Genomic DNA, 5498 nt, shown 5'->3' on the forward strand with positions numbered 1-5498 from the left:
TGTTTTCTTGTCAGAGTCGTTGGCCCCCGCTGTGCTGCTCAATTCCTCTATGCATCAGATCCTTTGTGAATATTGTGATGTGTGCCAAAGACTAAGTCAGGTAAGTGTGAATATCACCAAGCTCTCTAACTCAAAGCCGCGTCTTGGCTTCGGAGGCACCCGATAGCTGCCAATCAGTGTTGCTGTGCGTGTTTGACAGTCTTCCTTGTAAGCCCCCCCCCCCACCTCACCCCTCTTTGTTATTTATAGCTTCCTCCATGACGCAACGCAGTAAAACGGCAAGAGAGCTAAGAATCCTGTGATGGTTTTAACGCAACAATCCAGTGGATTATGAGACCCTGAGAGGCTGCTGCTGCAGGCTGTAACGCGAGGCTCAAACACAACAGGCCGCCGTGAGCCAGCTCTCCTCCCGCCTCCCCCCTCTCACCCCTCCCCTCGGTGGGGAGACAGCAGGACAGATGGGGACGGCATGGCGGGCAAAGGACCAGGGGGGACGGAGAGCGGAAGGAGCGACGCCAGGAGATTATGCTACAGTAGCTGTTTGTTATGAGTGCAGCTGCCAAAAAGCGGCGACCGTCAACCCCGTGTCCGGAAAATGAAGCTTTGTTTGTCACAGTTTTGTTTTTTAAATGACACTGCAGAAAAAAAATCAGCTTTCTCGTAAAATATAAACAGCTGTGTGAAGCTGAAACTGGGGAACTTGAAACCAGACATGATATTTGTGGCACAAGTTGAATGACAGAAGAACAAGTAAACATGATTCTATTGAAAATATGCCAGAATATGAAATGCAGCCCTAAGTAAGTCATGAAGCATAATACAGCAAATGCTGGAAACACACTGGGGTCAAACGTTGGTTTTACATATATTTACATGTATGGAGTCCTAAAGATGGCTCAAATCGAAACAAACAAATTAAAATCACGGTTAAATTAATTATACTATAAACACAATGTTTACTTTTATTATGTGCAGTATCTGATCATGTGTTTATGTATAAAATTATTTAAAAAATGTAGCTAACTAGGTCTGCCTGCCTCTACACTGTGAAGGTAAAACTAAGGCAAAGTAGAAAAGACGACTGGAAAAATTGTATTAAGTCTATAATTCTGACTAACAAGTCTACACAGGGATATTATATCACCCATCTCTCTCTCCCCCTTTTTAATAAAGGAAGAAATGAAAAAATGAATCATAAAAATCTGTTTTTGTCTTGTGAAGCAGCGAGTGATGCATTATGGGACATCTCTAGCCTCAGACTTTCTTAAATAGTGGCTGTGTGAGGCTGTGCAGTCCCTCAGCAGTATTTCAGAACAATGACTGCTCGCTCCAGAGAGTCACTCCGTCATCAGTTTCATTTGTTTCCACCAGACGAGCTCGGGGAATATTAGATTTGGTCCTGGGTTGCCTCAAATGTTTGGCCTATTTAGAAATGTGCACTTAGGTGTGTGGCCAAATGTGCAAACGTGGGTCCTGAAGTAGAGAACGCCGAGAGCTGCTGTGGCTTTTCCTAATAAATGATACTGTTCCTACAGTACATGCAGACGATCCAGAGAGACCGCTCCTGATGTTCCCCCATGTCTAGACGCAGAGCGATGTTAATGCAGGATGAAAGATAACTGGTGCTTCATTTTCATCCGCACAAACACATTCAAACTAATTTCCCAGCCTGTCTTTGCTTCCAGATTTGTCTTTCTCTGCTGTCTATACAGGAATGACATCTAGTGGTTACAAGGGGTACTTTCATGTAAAAAGCCTTTATAATGTATATACGGTATCGACATCCAGTCATGTCCAGATGTGAGTTTGCACATTGGTCATAAGCAGGTTCATGGTGGCCTCAAAATGTACTGGAATTACCAACAAAAGAAGAGAAAGGCTAAATGTAATTCAAATGTCGAGACAAGAGTGGGTTATAAACGTTCCCATGCACAAAAAGTGTAATTGCGCGACCAGTCTGCTGGGCACGAAAGCCATCGCAGCGAAGTGCAGCGGCATTGATCCACGCTCCCTAAATCACACTGCGCCTGCACCCAGACAGGCCAATTTAACAGACTTTTATTAGGTGAAAGATTATCCTGCTGAAGTAATTAAGTGTTCAGATGGAGGTGAGGAATGGGGCCCCCTGCCGAACCCCAGCCCCAAAAACACATGCAAATCCATGCAGATACGCTCCACCGCTGGCCACATGATGGGACACACGTCATGTGTCCACTCATAAATGCTGGTCCTGCTGTAACGCACCGGGCTGTTTTATCTGTGCCTCTTTGTGTTTTGTCTGCGAGGCCTTATGAATATGCATTTATTCTTATGCCCAACTTCTTCTTTCCCCTCACACAAGAGCAGGCACCTTTCCTTTCTGCATTTATTTACCGGTATTTATTTTTACCAGGAGGTTAGTGGACAATGACTGAACACGACCAGTGTTTTAATGGCTTGCAAAGGGTTGATAAAATGTACTGCGTGATTAGCCTTGGCAGATGGGTGACTCAGGTTTTGATGCATTCTACTGGCAATTACCACACATGTAATGTAAGGATTTTTAGTCTCCAGTGTTTTTTCCACCCAAGGATTTGTTTGCTAATGCTTTGCCTTAAGAGGTGAGCACAATTGCTTCGTAGCTCGTATTTCATGGTGTGTTTGTGTTGTTGCCCTTCAGGCCAAACGGGCCAAAAGTAGTGACCTGGATTAAGAAGATGACTTTCAAGGTGAGGAAGCGAGTGTAGTAACGGCGAGTGCAGGACCTGAACACAGAACTCCTCATTACTACACTTCATTCTAGGGCAAATGAGCAACCCACCTTTAGCTCAACATGTATATACTAAACATTGAGTCATAAGCTTATATTTACTCAAGAACAACCTAAAAGAAAAGTAATTAGAATATTTAAAGCAAAAATAAAATTTCATTACTTACAGTCAGGCCCATAAATATTAGTCACTTAACAAGTGTGATGCACATATGCAAACTGTTATAATTCCTACACCATTCACCTGATTTGGATGTAAATATCCTCAAATTAAAGCTGACAGTCTGCAGTTGAAGCACATCTTAGTGGTGTATAGAGCCAAAAATGTTGGAATTGTGTCGATTTATGGACCTGACTGTGTGACTGAAACAGTTTGAAGTACAGTATTTGAGATGAAGGTCCACACATTCACCCGTCTTATAGACCAAAGCTGGAAAATATAGGAAATGCTGAGCATGTTAGACTGTTTGGTCCAGGTTTTTAAGCAGAAAGTATTCAACCTTAGATGTGAGCACCAAGTGCCAACTTATTGAAAAGAATAGTCATAATCTAGTGTCATTTTCAGGTGTTCTCTGGTGTCTGATGTCACTTCGGCTGCCTTTAAACCAATGCTTAAGAAAATAGTACGATGAGGTAATAAGCCATGAGGCTCCAGGAAAATCCCCAAAGGCTGGAAAATAGACTGAAACGCTGCATAAATACTAAGAGTGTTCTCATTGGTCAGCACAGATCTGATGGTTTTTGTCTTTTCATTAGATAGATCATGAACCGCGTGTGAATTATATGACTTTAATTAAGTTCTTTGTCCTGCTATGATTTTGCTGCCACCGGTATGAAACTAATATTTGACATTAACGACTGTGAGGATTTAACATTTGCAGGGTTTCTAAATTGGGTTTAATCTGGTTTCACACATGAGCTGGGCTCATTTGAACATGAAGGTTTTTCTGGAACTGCTCTGTGATACGTCTGATTTGGTTTCCGGGCATCATCTGCCAGTTTTCACCAGTTGTCCACATTCGTGAGCTTCCACTGTGTCATTCTGCTCCTCTATGCCACCATTCACACTGCACAGGGCAGCGTCATAGACGACCTCAGTGTTGTTAACCAGTGCTAGCTGTGCAGCTTCTAGTTGCAAGAATTTCAGTGTCAATTAAATTACACACAGATGTTTTACTTAGACAAAGACAAAGCAGTGGGTTATTCATTTACACGCAGCCTATAACATTTATACCTACGAGGAGATGTCTGGAGTTAGTGGTGAGTTAGAATAAGCTTTGAAGATGAAATGAACATTTAATAACATATCTAAACTCATTGTGAACCAATATTCTGGCTTAAGTAATGACAAATGCTCTCATACAAAATATCTTGAGTATTTTCTGATTTGAATGACCCTTTACTATTGAAAACTGTGAGCAACAAGTTTAATTATCACACGTACCTGTGAGGTCAAAGCAGACAGGATCCTATTTGGACCGAAAGAAGAAGAGTGAAGAACATGCACAGTCTCATACTGACAAAAGAGCATGAATGAGAACAGAAAGACGTGGAAGCATCTGACTGCAGCTAAATAAAATTAAAATAGACAAAAGCGAGGAGTCATAATAATATCACATCACTTCGGTTAGGCATGCAAAGCTCGTTCCTGCCAAGCGCTGCCTTACTGTAAATGATTCAGTTGTTCCCAGAGGCAAAGAGCTGTGCAGTATTTCCACATTAGAAGCTAATCCTTTTGAAGATGAAATGCCTTCTGAATGTATCTCTCACTTGGCTACTGTGCAGTGCCAACAAGGATCAAACAGACTGCCTTGTTCTCAAGTAATAAGTCACTGAGGGGATATGTCAGAATATTTATGGTCGCATTAATTGCCTGGCTGCTGAAGCAAATGCATTTTCCTCTATTACCTCAACATGCCAGAGCGCTGAGCAGTCAACAAATCTGACTGTGGTTCCCCAGCGCCCGGTCCAGGGAAGCCTCTCTGCAGCGCCCTGCAGCCCCGGGGCACCGCCGCCATAACAGCGATCTCATTCCCTGCCGCTGCAGGCGCAGCTGGCTCCCGAGCAGGCGTTCCATCACCGGCCAGGACGCGGCACGGGATGATATTCAAATGGAGTGTGCAATTAAGATGAGCGAGTGTGTACGAGTATATTGATCTAGAAAAAGTGGGCACGTGTGTGGCCGGGTCTGTCAAATGAAGAGCGCTGCCGTGGAGGGCGAGAAATGGATACGGAGGGTCTCCGCAGGGGTTCCACATACATGTCAGACTATTGATTGATTGATTAATTGATTGAGTTTCTAGGCTTATTCATATGTCTTTAAGATCCTTATTTTACAACTAAGCATCTTTCCAGACAATTGAACACATCCTGCAAAGGACTGACCGCTGGATTTGTAACTAAGCAAAGTAAACGTCCTGCTGCTGCTTGGTGACTGTGACCTAGTCTACGGACATCCACTAATATTCATCCTGAGGCCTTCCAGGTCCTTCACTGGCAGCATGGATCTTGGCTTCACTGGCCTATTTTTGGTACAAACGCACAATTACAGTAGGAACGCATTTTCGAGGACCCCGTTATGTAGGTTAAACAACAGACCCTGGATCTGTGTGGGGGTCTTACACAACTCCCAGCACATATTACTGGAGGTTTAACACCAAAGCGAGGACCCACTAATAAACAGAAGCGATAATACACCCAAGTGTGGACTGTGAGTCACTCAAACTGCGCCGCGAACGGAGGCGTCGAG

This window comes from Betta splendens, chromosome 15, assembly GCF_900634795.4.
Source record: "Betta splendens chromosome 15, fBetSpl5.4, whole genome shotgun sequence".
Classification (NCBI taxonomy): domain Eukaryota; kingdom Metazoa; phylum Chordata; class Actinopteri; order Anabantiformes; family Osphronemidae; genus Betta; species Betta splendens.